Below are 20,203 nucleotides of genomic sequence, written 5' to 3'. Positions count from 1 at the left end.
CGATGTTGATGCTATAGTACATTACAAGAAATACTGCAAAATATTAAAGACTGTAATACGGATGTCAAAGCCAATATATTACACGGAAAAGATAGTCACATCAGATACAAAATAAAGACAATATGGGATATAGTGAAGGAGGAGACCGGTAGAACCAGACATGAAGAGGAACAAATAGCATTAAGAGTAAATGATACATTGGTGACAGACGTGTATAGTGTTGCAGAACTTTTTAACAAACATTTATAACTGTTACTGAAAAGATGGGGTTGTCATGTTCAGTAGATGCTGCTATGGAATACCTCAGACCAGACATTACAAGTAACTTCCATAATATGAATTTTACCCTCACTACCCTAACAGAAATAATGTCCATCACAAAATCTTTAAAATCAAAAACATCTAGTGGGTATGATGAAATATCCACAAAGTTAATTAAAGAATGTGATTCTGAGCTAAGTAACATATTAAGCTATCTGTGTAACCAGTCATTTATCAGTGGAATATTTGCTGAATGGTTGAAATATGCTGAAGTTAAGGGAGATAAAGAAATAGCACCAATTTCCATCCATTTTCACTGTTGCCAGCATTCTCAAAAATTTTAGAAAAAGTAATGTACAGTCGGCTTTATAACCATCTTATTTCATATAACATACTGTCAAAGTCACAGATTGGATTTCTAAAAGGTTCTGGTATTGAGAAGGCTATCTACACTTACAGTGAAAATGTGCTTAATTCATTAGACAAAAAATTGCAGGCAACTGGTATATTTTGTGATCTGTCAAAGGCACTGTGGAAATCACAACATTCTTTTAAGTAAATTAGAATATTATAGTGTAACAGGAAATGCTGCAAAGTGGTTCAAATCTTATATCTCTGGCAGGAAAGAAAGGGTGTTATTAGGAAAGAGACATGTATCAGGCTATCAGGCATCATCCAACTGGGAAATAATTACATTGGGTCCCACAAGGTTCCATTTTGGGGCTCTTACTTTTTCTTGTGTATATCAATGACCTTTCATCAGTAACATTACCAGATGCCAAGTTCGTTTTGTTTGCCGATGATACAAACATTGCAATAAATAACAAATCAAGTGTAGTCTTAGAAAGATCAAATAATAAAATATTTGTGGACATAAATCACTGGTTCCTAGCCAATTCCCTGTCACTAAACTTTGGAAAAACACACTTCATGCAGTTCAAAACTTTTAAGGGGTGTCCCACGAGTATATGTTTAGTATATGATGACAAGAAGATAGAAGAAGTGGACAGTGTTAAATTCTTGGGATTACAGCTTGATAATAAATTCAACTGGGAGGAGCACACCACAGAAATGCTGAAGCGTCTTAACAAATCTCTGTTTGCAATGCGAATTTTGTCAGACATAGGGGATATAAAAATGCAAAAGCTGGCATACTATGCTTACTTTCATTCCATAATGTCATATGGGATTATTTTTTGGGGTAATTCATCAAGCCAAGCTAAAGTTTTCTGGGCACAAAAACGTTCAGTAGGAGTTATATGTGGTGCGAACTCAAGAACATCCTGCAGAAGCCTGTTTAGGGAACTAGGGATACTAACTAATGCTTCCCAATATATTTATTCCTTAATGAAATTTGCCATTAAAAATATATCACTTTTTCAAACCAACAGCTCAATTCATGGAATCAAAACTAGAAATAAGAATAATCTTCACAAGGATTTAAAGTCACTTAGTCTTGTACAAAAACGTGTGCATTATTCAGGAACACACATTTTCAATAACTTGCCAGCAGCCATAAAAAGCAGAACAAGAAATGAAATTCAGTTTAAGAGAAGCCTAAAGGATTTATTGGTGGCCAACTCCTTCTACTTCATTGATGAATTTCTCAGTAAAACCAACTGATTTGTATACATATAACTTCTGCACAATTTCAGTGCAGTAATGTGTTCATTGTAAATATGTGAGTGTGAGTGTGCGTGTGTGTGTGTGTGTGTGTGTGTGTGTGTGTGTGTGTGTAAGAACAATCTAACGTCTGCACCATTTCAGTGCAGTAACGTGTTCATTATAAATAAGTATTATAGTAGTTGTATTACATGTTTATTACCTTATAAATAAATAAAAAACTTTTTAGTTTAAATTCAGTGCATTAGTATTTGTAAAATGACTCTTTCATATAGTGTTCATTAAAAAATGACGATCATTCCACTTGGGACCTGTGGAATGGTACATTAGCTTATTTGTTGTAGTTGTAAATATTTGTCATGTATTGTTTTTTTTTTTTGTCGTTCCACATCCTGGAGGACCTCCTCACTACCGATCAATTGGAATGAATCTAATCTAACAGTCGCGTAATAGATTTAGAATCGCACGTTCGATATCTATCGTTTGGTGCCCGCGGCTTCGATAGGCAAACATTCTTCTTTCTGAACATTTGTTTATGCTTCCAACTGTTTGTATATGGATTATCTGTGACGTCACTGGTCAAATCTGATGAGCTGTATCCCATTCTTCAATATTCCCACCAATCCTTTCGAAATTTATGTTCGCATGGCTAATTGCCGAGCAGCGATGGAAGATCGAAGGTAAAACAATTGTTTTCATCTCTTCCGCGGTGCCCAAAAAAGGACAAAATGTTAATTACTATGAATTTACGACTTATGAAGATTATATAAAAAATAATCTTTCTCGTAGAGATATGAATACGTTTCCTGCATTTACGCTGTTCATGCAAATTTCAGCATTACGCACGATGTTTTAAATTATAACTTTTTTACTGTCAATAGGCCCAATGTTCGCAACACTTCAAACGGAGAGTGTCGTGCGCATACAATGCACCTGCGACATCTGTGTTCCACTATCCCATGACATTTTCTGAGTCGGTGAATACGCCCAATGTATGGTAGTGAAACATGGACTGTGGGAAAACCGGAACAGAGGAGAATCGAAGCATCTGAGATGTGGTGCTATAGACGAATGTTGAAAATTAGGTGGACTGATAAGGTATGGAATGAGGAGGTTCTACGCAGAATCGGAGAGGAAAGGAATATGTGGAAAACACTGATAGAAGGGACAGGATGATAGGACATCTGCTAAGACATGAGGGAATTACTTCCATGGTACCAGAGGGAGCTGTAGAGGGCAAAAACTGTAGAGGAAGACAGAGATCTGAATACGTCAAGCAAATAATTGAGGACGTAGGTTGCAAGTGCTACTCTGAGATGAAGAGGTTAGCACAGGAAGGGAATTCGTGGCGGGCCGCATCAAACCAGTCAGTAGACTGATGACCAAAAAAAAGCTAAAGTCATTACAGACGGGTTTCAGTCGTCGTACAAGCCTCTAAAAGCTGAAGGATTCGACCACGAATTCGTGAACCACTCTGTGGAGTTTGTGTCTTCGGATGACCCCAGTGTCCACACACAGAATATTGAGCGGCTGTGGAAGTCTGTGAAGTTTTCCATTAAAAGAGAAGGGCGTCCAGGACAAAGAGACGAACTGTACTTGTTTCAGTACCTCTACTTCCATAACTTGCGTTTGCAGGGAAAAGTCAAAGCATGTGATACTCTGCCGATATTCTCGCGTGTTATTGGCAGAGTCTGCCCAGGCTATGGGAAAAAGGGAATTGTCCCTATAGCGTATACATCACATGGACTTTCACGTGACGACGACGAGTAACGTAAGTCATGTCCTTTGCAACTGCAAGTATTTTTTTTTTAACGCTCTTATTTTGTCGTTGCTGTAGTGACCACCGTAACATACTCTTAACGCCCGCTTCGAGACGCATGATCGATTTACAATCGCACGTTCGATATGTGTCGTTTGGACCCCGCGACTTCGACAGGCAATCATTCTTGGAAATTACCGATGGTGGTGTCAATTCCCTCCAGCATTACTTCAGACATTAGTCGAGTCTATGCCACATCGCGTTGCGGCACTTCTGCGTGCTCTCGGTTGCCCTACGCGATATTAGGGAGGTGTAACAGTTTCTTTGGCTCTTCAGTGTACTATACATTGGTTATAGGTTATTAGTCGTGGTAAGAATACGTTACCGTCGCAAATAAATGTGATTAATAGTGAGAGCAGGCAAGATATCACATAGACGTGTCAGAAATGAAAACAACAAATGAACTATGTTACAACAATGGAATTCAAGAGTCAAAACTTCCAAAACGGAACGCAGCTTCAAAAACAATAAAAACATGTATTTTGACAGTGCACAGAGATGCTGTGTGGTTGTGAAACTGTTGCCTTCATTTCTTGCAGCTTATGTGACAAAGTATTATGTTTACATCATTTCCTTAGATGCGATTATATTCGTACGAAGATCTACAACGGGCAAGTAGGCATATCTCACTCGCTTACCAGTCGTAAAATTTAGGTGCGTCGATAAGAGATTCCTATCATATGACACACGTACTGTCACATGACACACCAGACGTGGTTTCCAGTGGAGGATCCGATTGACTTGTCGGCTTATCATCAAAGATCTGAGTTCCTATTCGAAAGCCACTTCCTTTCGTCTGCTAATAGTGTTGTTGTGTAGAATCAATTCTCATCTCAGCGTGACGGATTGTCAATCCTCTGGGCCTGGGTTCGATTCCCAGCTGTGTCGGGCAATTTTCTCCGCCCAGGGACTGTGTGTTGTGCTGTCCTCATCGTCATCCTATCATCCTCACTGACTACATGTCGCCGAAGTGGCGTCAAATTGAAAGACCGGCACCCGGCGAACGGTCTGCCCGACCGGGGCCCTAGCCATACGATTAAATAAATAAATAAATAAACATGTCCCTACCTTACACCTCGCTTTTTACTAAGGTACGTTACACCACGATACAGACACAAATCTGAATTAAGCGAACAGTGGAAAAAGTAAAATAAAATTTTGCAATAAGGAAATTTGAACACGACTCGCCCTCTGTCTGGAACCGCACAGGTTCGAATCCTGCCTCGGGCATCGATGTGTGTGATGTCCTTAGGTTAGTTAGCGTTAGGTAGTTCTAAGTTCTAGGGGACTGATGACCCCTGATGTTGAGTCCCATAGCGCTCAGAATCATTTGAACGACTCGCCCGCGTGGCATTTCAACAACATAACCCCTTAACCATAACGCCATTTTTCTTCGTGCCTGTTCCATATCGCACTTCTTGTTCTTATACCTTCCACTGCTTCTATTTTGCTTTTTTTCACATTCTAGTACACCTTCTTTCTATCTTGTTTTAACGGGCTGTGCACTGGCCCATGTTACCATTAAACGTGCGCGGGGGGGGGGGGGGGGGCGGGGGGGGGGGAGGCGTTGCACCAGTTGCTGCTCACATCGGAAAGCTTGTTGTAATCTCTGACTTTAAAAATCATATTCCTTTTATTCGTTTTATTTATTTAGCATATGATTAATTGAGGATTAACTAATATCTTGGGCCACGGATGTAATCTATTAATCCCTCCGTCATCACCAGAACTGCGTCGGATAGCGACGAAAAGCTCTCAGAGGACATGCTCCAACTACGTGCTGAATAGTCTGTTTTCCAGAGCCAGAACAACTTGGAGAAACTATTTTGTTCCATTCTTGCAGAGAATCGACACATTGTCAGTGTGGTTCTTGTTCGGTTAAGAAACGATCAGATCTTGCACGGGAATTCAGATTCGCGTGGCTCTGACGATATGCAGGGCATCTTATGCTGCTCCGTCGTGGCATTAGTCTGCTAATATGTGTCTCCAGCAGGCATAGATATTAAACCCGTTGCTTTAACATCCTTTAAGATTCCAAAGTGGATGACGAGACCGTAGCCTTCCTTTACTTTTAAAACTAACTGAGCACGATAGTCAAATTTCCTTTCGCCGCTTTTCTTCCCGGTCAGTGCAGTACTCTGGTCCATACATGGATTTCAGAAGATCCAAACGCCATATACTTGTACACTTTCTACATCTACAGCTACGTGATTACTCTGCTATTCACATTAAAGTGCCTGGCAGAGGGTTCAATGAACCACCTTCGTGCTGTCTCTCTACCGTTGCACTCTCGAACGGCACGCGGGAAAAACGAGCACTTACATTTTTTCTGTGCGAGTCCTGATTTCTCTTATTTTATCGTGATGATCATTTCTCCCTATGTAGGTGGGTGCCAACAAAATGTCTTCGCAATCGGAGGAGAAAACTGGTGATTGAAATTTCATGAGAAGATCCCGTCGCAACGAAAAACGCCTTTGCTTTAATGAGTGCCACTCCAATTCACGTATCATGTCTGTGACACTATCTCCGCTATTTCGCGATAATACAAAACGAGCTGCCCTTCTTTGTACTTTTTCGGTGTCATCCGTCAGTCCCACCTGATGCGGATCCCACACCGCACAGCAATACTCCAGAATAGGGCGGACAAGCGTAGTGTAAGCAGTCTCTTTGGTAGACCTGTTGCACCTTCTAAGTGTTCTGCCAGTGAATCGCAGTCTTTGGTTTCCTCTACCCACAATATTATCTATGTGATCGTTCCAATTTAGGTTATTTGTAATTGTAATCCCTAAGTATTTAGTTGAATTTACAGCCCTCAGATTTGTGTGACTTATCGCGTAATCGAAATTTAGCTGATTTCTTTTAGTACTCATGTGAATAACTTCACACTTTTCTTTATTCGAAGTCAGTTGCCACTTTTCGCACCATACAGATATCCTATCTGAATCATTTTGCAAGTCGTTTTGTTCATCTGATGATTTTACAAGACGGTAAATGACAGCATCATCTGCAAACAATCTAAGACGGCTACTCAGATTGTCTCCTATATTGTTAATATAGATCAGGAACAATAGAGGGCCTATAACACTTCCTTTGGGAACACCGGATATTACTTCTGTTTTATTCGATGATTTTCCGTCTATTATTACGAACTGTGACCTTTCTGACAGGAAATCACGAATCCAGTCGCACAACTGAGACGATACTCCGTAGGGACGCAGTTTGGTATGAAGACGCTTGTGAGGCGTGGAGGGGCTCCACCTCTTTTTTCTTTTCTTTTTTTAAAAACGGTGTCGAAAGCCTTCTGGAAATCTAAAAATATGGAATCAATTTGACATCCCCTGTCGATAGGACTTATTACTTCATGAGTATAAAGAGCTAGTTGTGTTTCACAAGAACGATATTTTCTGATCCGTGCTGACTATATGTCAATAAATCGTTTTCTTCGAGGTAGTTCATAATGTTCGCATACAGCATATGTTCTAAAACCCTACTGCAAATCGACGTTAATGATAATTCAGCGGATTACTCCTACTTCACTTTTTGGGTACTGGGGTGCCTCGATCAATTTTCCAGTCTTTAGGTACGGATCTTTCTGTGAGCGAGTGGTTGTCTATAATTGCTAAATATGGAGCTATTTTATCAGCATACTCTGAGAGGAACCTGACTGGTATACAATCTGGATCGGAAGCCTTGCCTTTATTAAGTGATTTTGCGTCCATTCCAGCGACTAGTAGGGGCACTGTTACAACTGGAAGGCGTTCAGGGTGCCCAGTTGTTAATAGCTGTTCCCGAACAGTGAATTCGAAAGTAAAATTCTATGTACCGACTTGACAGAAAATCCTAGGAAGTTCTGGTCTTACGTTAAATCAGTAAGTGGCTCGAAACAGCATATCCAGACACTCTGGGACGATGATGGCATTGAAACAGAGGATGACACGCGTAAAGCTGAAATACTAAACACCTTTTTACAAAGCTGTTTCACAGAGGAAGACCGCACTGCAGTTCCTTCTCTACATCCTCGCACAAACGAAAAAAATGGCTGACATCGAAATAAGTGCCCAAGGAATAGAAAAGCAACTGAAATCACTCAACAGAGGAAAGTCCACTGGACCTGACGGGATATCAATTCGATTCTACACAGAGTACGCGAAAGAACTTGCCCCCCTTCTCAAAAGCCGTGTACCGCAAGTCTCTAGAGGAACGGAAGGTTCCAAATGATTGGAAAAGAGCACAGGTAGTCCCAGTCTTCAAGAAGGGTCGTCGAGCAGATGCGAAAAACTATAGACCTATATCTCTGACATCGATCTGCTGTAGAATTTTAGAACATGTTTTTTGCTCGTGTATCATGTCATTTCTGGAAACCCAGAATCTACTCTGAAGGAATCAACATGGATTCCGGAAACAGTGATCGTGTGAGACCCAACTCACTTTATTTGTTCATGAGACCCAGAAAATATTAGATACAGGCTCCCAGGTAGATGCCATTTTCCTTGACTTCCGGAAGGTGTTCGATACTGTTCCGCACTGTCGCCTGATAAACGACGTAAGAGCCTACGGAATATCAGACCAGCGGCTGGTCTCAGCGGAGGTTATCTTGTAAATGAAAGTTTATTACGTTACAAAAAAAGTTGTGTGTGTTTGTCCTAAGGATAATTTAGGTTAAGTAGAGTGTAAGCTTAGGGACTGATGACCTTAGCAGTTAAGTGCCATAAGATTTCACACACATGTTTTTGATACTCTTGTTCGATAGCAGAACTGCGACTACTGGCTACTGTAAAATCGTCGTCTTTTTCGTTTATTTCTTGATCTATACCACCGACACCTTCCTCCATAGACCGACTAACAATGTCATCAAACTCGGCAAAGTTAAAACTGACACATCCACACGAACGCATTCTGAGCTATAGGTACCGTACTGAAGAAAACAAGTACTTAGTTCACGAGGCTCCAACATCTATCAAGAACACGTGTCAACAATCAACATAAAGCGATAACGCAACCGACAACAAAACATCGTAGGCTTGGCAATTTAAGAAGGGCATGGGGAGTATAGAAGCATTCCACGACAACTGGCCTTGGAGAACAAGTTCTAAAATTTTCGCGCGGTCTGAGAGACCATACCTCGTGAGTTAAGGGTTTGGACAACACGCACACACACACACACACACACACACACACACACACACGCTCGACGGAAAACTCGAACCTCCGAACCGTGACAAGGCTCCTTAGACCATGCGACGCGGTATTTTGAAGATTTTTTTTATATAAAAGGGTGAAGTCAAGGGTGACCCCGAGGTACATGTGGTACTAGTTGGCCGCGTCTCGGACGGCTTTCAGTGACTCGCAGACCACGGGAACTGGGAGAATGCCTGGTCGAACGCAGTCGCGTGCTTCCAACGGTCGCAGCTGTACCTGAAACGGACCGGAAGTCAGCGAGGCTGGGCGGGCGGAAGCCATGCCACGTGACTGTTGCCACGTTGGCAGTTACGGCGTCACGCGCCGGCCTGCCGCTGCTCTTATCTCAGATAGCAGAGCTGCACTTATCCGACATGGGCGAGACGTTTGCAGCTGTAAAAATTCTTATCAGATGTAACAGGCGACCTGCAACCGGACGTTGCAGACACAGACTGTTCTACATCTACATCTCTTCATCTACATTTATACTCCGCAAGTAGCCAGCCGTTGTGACCATGCGGTTCTAGGCGCTTCAGTCTGGAACCGCGTGACCGCTACGGTCGCAGGTTCGAATCCTGCCTCGGGCATGGATGTGTGTGATGTCCTTAGGTTAGTTAGGTTTAAGTACAGTGTGTAAACTTTTAGATGGCAGACCTCTCCCTAGTTCTGAATCGGTAGAAGTCGGTAAACGTCGGGAGGCTTCGGTAGGTTCGCAGTTTCGATTGCTGCCAACATTACGTAGCTGACTGTGTTGTACAAGGTAGCCATTGTCGTCTGCTTCATTATTGTTTTGCGCTGTACTGTTCTGCGTGTTTTTATTGCGCAGTTGTGCTAAACATTATCAAAATGAGTGAAGAGGCTATTGCTGGCCATCTCGGGAGTAGCCAACAACCCCTATCGGTAGGCCTACGGTTAGAAGAGCCTTTCGTCTGCTTTCGTGTAAGCGCAATTTGTAGTGCCAGCACTGCAACTGGAGGAGGCACTCCTCCCCCCGCCAGCCAATGCTTGGTTCCTCCTATCCCCGCACTCTTATCCAACTCTGTCGTCTTACAGTTGACACACGGTAGTTCTAAATTCTAGGGGACTGATGACCACAGATGTTACGTCCCATACTGCTCAGAGCCATTTGAACCATTTCAACTCAGCAAGCCACCCAAAGGTGTGTGGCGGAGAGCACTTAACGTGCCACTGTCATTCCTCCCTTTCCTGTTCCAGTCTTGTATGGTTCGCGGGAAGAACGACTGCCGGAAAGTCTCCGTGCGCGCTCGAATCTCTCTAATTTTACATTCGTGATCTCCTCGGGAGGTATAAGTAGGGGGAAGCAATTTATTCGATACCTCATCCAGAAACGAACCCTCTCGAAACCTGGACAGCGAGCTACGCCGCGATGCAGAGCGCCCCTCTATCAGAGTCTGCCACTTGAGTTTGCTAAACATCTCCGTAACGCTATCACGCTTACCAAATAACGCTGTGACGTAACGTGCCGCTCTTCTTTGGATCTTCTCTATCTCCTCTGTCTACCCGACCTGGTACGGATCCCACACTGATCAGCAATACTCAAGTATAGGTCGAACGAGTGTTTTGTAAGCTACCTCCTTTGTTGATGGACTACATTTTCTAAGGACTCTCCCAATGAATCTCAACCTGGCACCCGCCTTACCAACAGTTAATTTTATATGATCATTCCACTTCTAATCGTTCCGCACGCATACTCCCAGATATTTTACAGAAGTAACTGCTACCAGTGTTTGTTCAGCTATCATATAATCATACAATAAAGGATCCTTCTTTCTATGTATTCGCAATACATTACATTTGTCTATTTTAAGGGTCAGTTGCCATTCCCTGCACCAAGTGCCTATCCGCTGCAGATCTTCCTGCATTTCGCTGCAATTTTCTAATGCTGCAACTTCTCTGTATACTACAGCATCATCCGCGAAAAGCCGCATGGAACTTCCGACACTATCTACTAGGTTATATATATATATATATATATATATATATATATATATATATATATATATATATATATTCGCGTTAGTATTTTGCAGCTGTGACTTATTAAACTGATAGTTCGGTAATTTTCACATCTGCCCAACACCTGCTTTCTTTGGGATTCGAATTATTATGTTCTTCTTGAAGTCTGAGGGTATTTCGCCTGGCTCATACATTTTGCTCACCAGATGGTAGAGTTTTGTCAGGACTGGCTCTCCCAAGGCTGTCAGTAGTTCTAATGGAATGTTGTCTACTCCTGGGGCCTTGTTTCGACTCAGGTCTTTCAGTGCTCTGTCAAACTCTTCACGCAGTATCCTATCTCCCATTTCATCTTCATCTACATCCTCTTCCATTTCCATAATAGTGTCTTCAAGTACATCGCCTCTATATACTCCTTCCACCTTTCTGCTTTCCCTTCTTTGCTTAAAACTTGGTTACCATCTGAGCTCTTGATATTCATACAAGTGGTTCTCTTTCCTCCAAAGGTCTCTTTAATTTTCCTGTAGGCAATATCTATCTTACCGTTAGTGAGATAAGCCTATACATCCTTACATTTGTCCTCTAGCCATCCCTGCTTAGCAGTTTTGCACTTCCTGTCGATCTCATTTTTGAGACGTTTGTACGCCTTTTTGCCTGCTTTATTTACTGCATTCTTATATTTTCTCCTTTCATCAATTAAATTCAATATTTCTTCTGTTACCCAAGGATTTCTACCAGCCCTCGTCTTTTCACCTACTTGATCCTCTGCTGCCTTCACTACTTCATCCCTCAGAGCTACCCATTCTTCTTCTACTGTATTCCTTTCCCCCATTCCTGTCAATTGTTCCCTTATGCTCTCCCTGAAACTCTCTACAACCTCTGGTTGAGTCAGTTTATCAAGGCCCCATCTCCTTAAATTCCCACCTTTTTGCAGTTTCTTTAGTTTTAATCATCAGTTCATAACCAATAGGTTGTGGTCAAAGTCCACATCTACCCCTGGAAAGGTCTTACAATTTAAAACCTGGTTCCTAAATCTCTGTCTTACCATTATATAATATATCTGATACCTTTTAGTATCTCCAGGGTTCTTCCATGTATACAACCTTCTTTTATGATTCTTGAACCAAGTGTTAGCTATGATTAAGTTGTGCTCTGTGCAAAATTCTACCAGACGGGTTCCTCTTTCATTTCTTAGCCCCAATCCATATTCACCTACTATGTTTCCCTCTCTCCCTTTTCCTACTCTCGAATTCCAGTCACCCATGACTATTAAATTTTCGTCTCCCTTCACTACCTGAATAATTTCTTTTATCTGATCATACATTTCCTCAATTTCTTCATCATCTGCAGAGCTAGTTGGCATATAAACTTGTACTACTGTAGTAGGCATGGGCTTCATGTCTATCTTGTCCACAATAATACGTTCACTATGCTGTTTGTAGTAGCTTACCCGCACTCCTATTTTTTTATTCATTATTAAACCTACTCCTGCATTACCCCTATTTGATTTTGTATTTATACCCCCTATTCACCTGACCAGAAGTCCTGTTGCTCCTGCCACCGAACTTCACTAATTCCCACTATATCTAACTTTAACCTATCCATTTCCCTTTTTAAATTTTCTAACCTACCTGCCCGATTACGGGATCTGACGTTCCACGCCCCCATCCGTAGAACGCCAGTTTCCTTTCTCCTGATAACGACGTCTTCCTGAGTAGTCCCCGCCCGGAGATCCAAATGGGGGACTATTTTACCTCCGGAATATTTTACCCAAGAGGACGCCATCATCATTTAACCATACAGTAAAGCTGCATGCCCTAGGGAAAAATAACGGCTGTAGTTTCCTAGCCGGCCGGAGTGGCCGAGCGGTTAAAGGCGCTACAGTCTGGAACCGCACGACCGCTACGGTCGCAGGTTCGAATCCTGCCTCGGGCATGGATGTGTGTGATGTCCTTAGGTTAGTTAGGTTTAAGTAGTTCTAAGTTCTAGTTCTAGGGGACTTATGACCACAGCAGTTGAGTCCCATAGTGCTCAGAGCCATTTGTAGTTTCCTCTTGTTTTCAGCCGTTTGCAGTACCAGCACAGCAAGGCCGTTTTGGTTAGTGTTACAAGGCCAGATCAGTCAATCATCCAGACTGTTGCCCCTTCAACTACTGAAAAGGCTGCTGCCCCTCTTCAGGAACCACACGTTTGTCTGGCCTCTCAACAGATACCCCTCCGTTGTGGTTGGACCTACGGTACGGCTATCTGTATCGCTGAGGCACGCAAGCCTCCCCACCAACGGCAAGGTCCATGGTTCATGGCACTGAAAACTTCCCGGTTTTGAAAAAAAAAATCTGAGATGGCGGCTCTTAAATACCGCAAATTGATCTCAACCATTACTAGCGCTAAAACTGTTTCGAATGCAGCGCCCTTCGTGCAGAATTCGTTGTTTGCCAGTAAACAGCGTTAAGTCCGAGAGCTAGTGGTCGCCCCCACCAGCTTGCGCGCCTGCCACATCATACTCCGCAATGGTGTTTGGTAAGGGGGTACTTTCGGTACCACTATCTGATCCCTCCAATCCTGTTCCACTCGCGAATTGTGCGTGGGAAGAATGATTGTCGGTAAGCCATAGTATTGGGTCCAATTTCTCGAATTTTCTCAAATGGTTCAAATGGCTCTGATCACTATGCGACTTAACTTGTGAGGTCATCAGTCGCCTAGAACTTAGAAACTAATTAAACCTAACTAACCTAAGGACATCACACACATCCATGCCCAAGGCAGGATTCGAACCTGCGACCGGAGCGGTCGCTCGGTTCCAGACTGTAGCGCCTAGAACCTCTCGGCCACTCCGGCCGGATGGAATTTTCTCCTCGTGGCCATAATGCGAGATGAGTGTGGGAGGAAGTAATATATTGTCCGACTCCTCCTGAAAAGTGCTGTCGCGAAATTTCAATAGTGAATCTCTCTGTGATGCACAACGCCTCTCTTTTAAACTGCCAGTGGAGTTCGTTTAGGATCTCCGTAACGCTCTCTCGCCAGTTAAACGATCCCGTGACGAAACGCGCCGCTTTTCGTTGGATCTTCTCTATTTCCTCTATCAGTCCTACCCGATAGGGACCCCAGATAGATGAACAATACTCAAGAATCGGGCGAACAAGCGCCTTATAAGCCACTTCTTTCGTGGATGTGTTGCATTCCCTTAAGATAATTCCGATGGATCTGAGTCTGGTGTCTTCTTTCCCCACTACCTGTTGTTTAATGTGGTCATTCCACTTGCGGTCGCTTTGGATAGTTACGCCTAGATGTTTTACGGCAGACACTGTCTCCAGCTATTTGTCATCAATAGTGTAGCTGTACAGTAGTGGATTTCTTTCCTTATGTATACACAATATGTTACGTTTATTTACGTCCAGGGTCAACTTCTAGCGTTGCTACTTTGGTATAGACAAATGCATCATCTGCGAACAGCCTTAAAGAGCATCCGACGCTTTCTACTACATTATTTATACATATTGTAAACAGCAACGGTTCTGTCACACTTCCCTGAGGTACTCCGGATTTTACATTTGTCGATTTAGTTTCGTTGAGAGCTACGTATTGAGTTCTATCTGCAAGAACGTCTTGAATCCAAAGTCTTGAATCCAATCGCAGGTCTGCTACGATACTCCGTAATCTCGTACATTTTTTTCATTAAACGGGCAATGCGAGACGGTGTCAAATGCCCTACTGAACCAAGGAACACGGTATCAACCTGAGCGCCGTTGTCCACTGCGCTGTCGATCTCGTGGAAGAAAAGAGCGAATCGAGTTTCGCAGATCTGTCTTTGCCGAATCCGTGTCGATTTTTATAGAGGAGCTGTTCATTTCCCGGAAACGTTATAATTCTTGAGCATAAAACATGTTCCATAATTCTACAACAGATTGACGTCAACGATATAGGTCTATAATTGTGTGGATCTGTCTTACTGCCTTTCTTAAAAACGGGAATGCCAGAGATTTTTTCCAGTTATTAAGTACCTTTTGTTGCTCAAGCGAACTACGATAAATTATTGCTAGAAGTTCTTTCGCATAATCTTTATAGAATCTTATAGATATATCATCTTGTCCTGAAGCCTTTCCACTACTAAGCGATTGTAGCTGTTTTTCAATTCCACGATCGGTTATCTCAATATCTGCCATTTCGATGTTCCTACGACGATTGAAAGGAGGGACAGTGTTACGATCTTCCGCGGTGAAACAGCTTCGAAAGAACGAATTCAGTATTTCGGCCTACTCTCTGTTATCTTCCGTTTCGGTGCCGGTGTGGTCGCGGAGAGAATGAATAGATGATTTCGATCACTCACTGATATTACACACGACTAAAATCTCTTAGGGTTTTTACTCAGGTCAGTTGACAACGTCTTACTTTCTAAATCATTGAACGCTTCTGTCATTGCTCTCCTTACGCTAATTTTCGCTTCGTTCAACTTTTGTTTGTCAGCTGGGTTTTTACTTCTCCGGAATCTTAGATGAAGTGCTCTTTGGTTACGTAGCGCTTTTCTAACATGTCTATTAAACCGTGGTGGACCTTTCTCATCCGTTAAAACCTTACTCGGAACATACTTCTCTGGGCATATTGAACGATTCCTTTGAATTTTTTCCATTTGCTCTCCACATCTTCGCCCTCATCACCGAATATTTGATGCTGACTGAGAGATATTCCGAAATTTCTATCCTGTCACCCTTGCATAGCAAATGTATCTTCCTACCTTTCTCAACATTCCTTGAAGGACCCATCGTCATAGATGCTGTTAAGCTCTCAACATTCCTTGAAGGACTCGTCGTCATAGATGCTGTTAAGCCTTACGGTCACTGACCTTCCTCTACGATTCGGCGAAACCCCGGAAACCCTGGACGGATTTTCGAACCGCTGTGGACCCGAATGCCTGCCATACCGTTGCCCACACAAACGTCCTGTTGGCTAAATATTTTGAGATGGTGACTTCATCTATGACGCACCGGCATTTTTACGTCCTGTGCACACCTTTGTGTGCTTCGGCATTAAAATGTACGTTGGCAATGTGTCCTCTGCGGAGATATTTCCTCAACGTAAACCGGATATTGTTACATATTTTTAAGGGGGGTAGGACGTCAAACGGGCCGACTTGGAGCAGGAGAGGCACCACAGGACATTTTAATTTCCACTGTCTATACTTTTACTAATAAATTCATAAAACTTTGTCAGCATGACTAGGAAGGATTCAGAATTCACACTCATAGCAGTGGAAGTTCGAAAACATAAGGAAGTAATTTTTTTTATATGTGAAATTCCATCATTTTTTTCACTTACTGATGGCAGAGGTAATTATCTACACAATTTGTGTTTTTTCTAAACATGAAGTTTAAAATACAACAGATCATTCGTTTTTTCATAAATTAAATAAATTCTAGAGTTTCATAAACCTGTAAATATGGTATGTATGCTGTGCAAAATTTATCGAAGAATCTCTCTAACTTATGAAGAAAAGTGTACCTATAGCAACAAATGCAGCCATTAGTAAGTGAAAAAATGATGAAATTTCACACGTAAAAAAAAGTATTTTGTTATGTTTTCGAACTTCCACTGCAATGAGTGTGAATCCTGAATCCTTCCTGGTGATGCTGACAAAGTTTTGTGAATTTATTTGTAAAAGTATAGACAGTGTAAATTAAAATGTCCTGAGATGCCTCTCCTGCTCCAAGTCGGCCCGTTTGACGTCCTACCCCCCCCCCCCCCCTTAAATTCACTGACCTTTCCTCACAGATGGCCTCAACACAAACGAAAAATCGAGCTCGTGCCACCGGCCCATAGTAGGAACACGCTGCCATACTGACAGCCTGAAGAGTAGCAGACCTGCCTTTACGGAATTTGTAGATTTAGAGAACGTTTTTGACAATATAGAGTTGATCACACTCTTTGCAGTTCTGAATCTAGTAGGGGTAAAATATAGTGAAACGTCGTCTGCAACATGTGCACAATTAAGGCGGCAGTTGTAAGAATCGACGGACACGAAAACGAGACGGCAGTGAGATATCCCTGAAGGACTTAATGTGTGCTTTCAGTAACTTACTGTCCGTCCCAATAGCTCAACGGTCAGCGCGTTGGAATGCCACGTAAGGGGGCCCGGGTTCGATTCCCGGCTGGGGTGGGAGATTTTCTCCCCTCAGGGACTGGGTGTTGTGCTGTCCTCATCATTTCATCCCCATTGTCTACACGCAGGTCGCCCAATGAGACGTCGCACTCAATAAGACTTACACTTGGCGGCCGAAATAACCGCCTGGGAACTCCCAGCCACTGACCCCATACGATCAGTTCCATTTCTAGTAACTAAGAAAGAAACTAACGAGCCATTTGGAAAAGGAACCAAAGATCACGAAGAAGAAATAAAAACTTCGAGAATGAGATTTTCGCCCTGCGGCAGAGTGTGCGCTGATATGAAACTTCCTGGCAGATTAAAACTGTGTGCTGGACCGAGACTCGAACTCGGGACCTTTGCCTTTCGCGGGCAAGTGCTCTACCAACTGAGCTACCCAAGCATGACTCACGAGCGCTCCTCACGGCTTCAGTTTCACCAGTACCTCGTCTCAGCCTGGGGGATGTTTCCAGAATGAGATTCTCACTCTGCAGCGGTGGGTGTGCTGATATGAAAAGTTTGGGGCCGGCCCGTGTGGCCGAGCCGTTCTAGGCGCTTCAGTCTGGAACCGCGTGGCCGCTACGGTCGCAGGTTCGAATCCTGCCTCGGGCATGGATGTGTATCATGTCTTTAGGTTAGTTAGGTTTAAGTAGTTCTAAGTTCTAGGGGTCTGATGACCTCAGATGTTAAGTCCCATAGTGCTCAGAGCCATTTGAACCTTTTTTTTTTTTTTTTTTTTTGAAAAGTTTGGAAGGTAGGAGACGAGGTACTGGCAGAATTGAAGCTGTGAAGACAGGTCGTGAGTCGTGCTTGGGTAGCTCAGTTGGTAAAGCACTAGCAAAGGTCCCGAGTCCGAGTCTCGGTCCGGCACACAGTTTTGATCTGTCAGGAAGTTTCAAAAACTTCGAGGTTTGCCGATGATATTGTCATTCTGTCAGAGGTAGTTCAAATGGCTCTAAGCACTATGGGACTTAACACCTGAGGTCATCAGTCCCCTACACTTAGACCTACTTAAACCTAACTAACCTAAGGACATCACACACATCCATGCCCGAGGCAGGATTCGAACCTGCGACCGTAGCAGCAGCGCGGTTCCGGACTGAAGCGCCTAGAACGGCTCGGCCACGGCGGCCGGCTGTCAGAGGTAGCGAAGAACAGTTGAAGCAGAGTATAAGACCAACGTCAGTAAATGCACCGTAAGGGCAATGGATTCCGATGAGGTGATCGTGAAGCGACTAGATTAGGAAATGACTCAGTAAAGGAAGTAGATGACTTTAGCTGTTTGGCCTGCAAAATAACTTATGATGGACGAAGTACAGAGGGTACACAGCAGACTGGCAACAGCAGGACAAATATTTCTGAAAAACAGTAATTTCTTAACATCGAATATAAATTTTAAGTGTTATAGAATCTTTTCTGGAGGTATATGTGTGGAGTACAGACTTGTACGCTGGTGAAACTGGGCGATAGGCAGTTCAGACAAGAAGAAAACAAACCAAAAAAGAACATAAAAAAGTGTCTGAGGGAAAGGAGAAAAGGGACCCACTTGCAATATCGAGGATATAACGCATACCCTGTAATGCGGAAAAGTTTATGTTGGAATGACTAGACGCTCATTTAACACCAGTATCAAAGAACATAAGCGGCAGTGCAGGTTGGGGCAAGGGAAAAATCGGCCGTGGCAGAGCACGCACTGTGTGAGACCGACCACTAGAGAAGAGCTATCGCACCGGCTTGTTCAGAGAGGCTATAAAAATACACAAACACGAGAACAGCTTCATAAAGAAAGAAAAAAGCCTCAAGGTAAACAGATCCTGGCTTCCCGTGCTGCAGCGAACGACTGTCGCGGGTAGCAAGAGGAGAACCGCACCGGAAATGAGAAGCCCTCCGACGTTGGTGCGCCAGGTACGTATAGTCTGCGGCCGCGAGCTCGTGTTGTATGAAAGGAGAAACGATTACCACTCCCCTAGACAAGGATAGAACACACACAAGGTTGAGGCACCGCTGAGTTATCAGCGCTCGACCCGTTTTTGGAAACCTAAATTCAAATACACACAGTAGCACACAACACAGCAAAGATGTACCCCGATCTCGCACCCATCTTGTCACCACTCACAACAAATACCACCATCCTCCCGTACCTAGGCGAAAGAACACACGAATAAAACAGAACCATATACACGGCCCATTAAAAGATCCACCAAGACATACCAAAAAAAGTTCCGACTCTTTTTCACTCCCCCCTCCCTCGCTCTGCACTCTAATCAACAAAAATGAAAAAAAACGAAATTTAAAAACAAAATATAATGTACAACTAAATGTAAGAAACGGGAAAGAAAAATACTACTACACTCATGCTCATAAATTAAAGATAATTGCAGAATGTGGTGCCACACTAGGTGGCACTACACAAAACTGGCGCTAATAGCATAGGCACAGATCTGTGAGTCCACGGTATTGGTGATAAGTTGAGAAAACCGTCCCGAAACACATGTGCTACAAAACGCCACTGTTTCCTGCGCATGTACCCCGACATCAATATGGGATATGATCACCATGCACACGTACACAGGCCGCACAACGGGTTGGCATATTCTGGATCAGGTGGTTGAGTAGCTGCTGGGGCATAGCCTCCCATTCTTGTACCAGTGCCTGTCGGAGCTTCTGAAGTGCCGTAGGGGTTTGAAGACTTGCAGCGATACGTCGACCGAGAGCATCCCAGACGTGCCCGATGGGGTTTAGGTCTGGAGAACAGGCGCAACACTCCATTCGCCTGATATCTTCTGTTTCAAGGCACTCTTCCACGATGGCAGCTCGGTGGGGCCGTGCTTTATCATCCATCAGGAGGCAGGTGGGACCCACTGCACCCCTGAAAAGGCGGACAAACTGGTGCAAAATGACGTCCCGATACACATGACCTGTTACAGTTCCTCTGTCAAAGACATACAGGGGTGTACCTGCACCAATCCTACCACACACCATCAAAACACGACCTCCATGCAGGTCCATTTCAAGGACATTAAGGGGTTGGCATCTCGTTCCTGGTTCACGCCAGATGAAAACTCGGCGAGAATCACAGTGAACATAACGTGAGAGCACTGTTCCAATGACCATGTACTGTGTTCTTGACACCACGTTTTACGGGCTCTCCTGTGACCAGGGGTCAGTGCAATACACCTTGCAGGTCTCTGGGCGAATAAACCATGTCTGTC

The 20,203-nt window shown here is 43.4% G+C and overlaps 1 protein-coding gene and 1 non-coding gene across 2 annotated transcripts in view; one reads left to right on the top strand and one right to left on the bottom strand.

Annotated features, from left to right (window-relative positions):
* Window positions 1–20,203, bottom strand: part of LOC126109608 (uncharacterized) — an 83,041-nt gene that overhangs the window by 30,180 nt on the left and 32,658 nt on the right. The window lies entirely within an intron of this gene.
* On the top strand, window positions 18,924–19,023 carry LOC126109973 (U6atac minor spliceosomal RNA). Its single transcript, XR_007523745.1, has one exon. It is a non-coding gene; the product is annotated as a U6atac minor spliceosomal RNA (small nuclear RNA).

This window comes from Schistocerca cancellata, chromosome 12, assembly GCF_023864275.1.
Source record: "Schistocerca cancellata isolate TAMUIC-IGC-003103 chromosome 12, iqSchCanc2.1, whole genome shotgun sequence".
NCBI classification, from domain to species: Eukaryota; Metazoa; Arthropoda; class Insecta; order Orthoptera; family Acrididae; genus Schistocerca; species Schistocerca cancellata.
The sequence above is the reverse complement of the archived record's forward strand: the minus strand, read 5'-3'. Positions and strand labels throughout refer to the sequence as shown.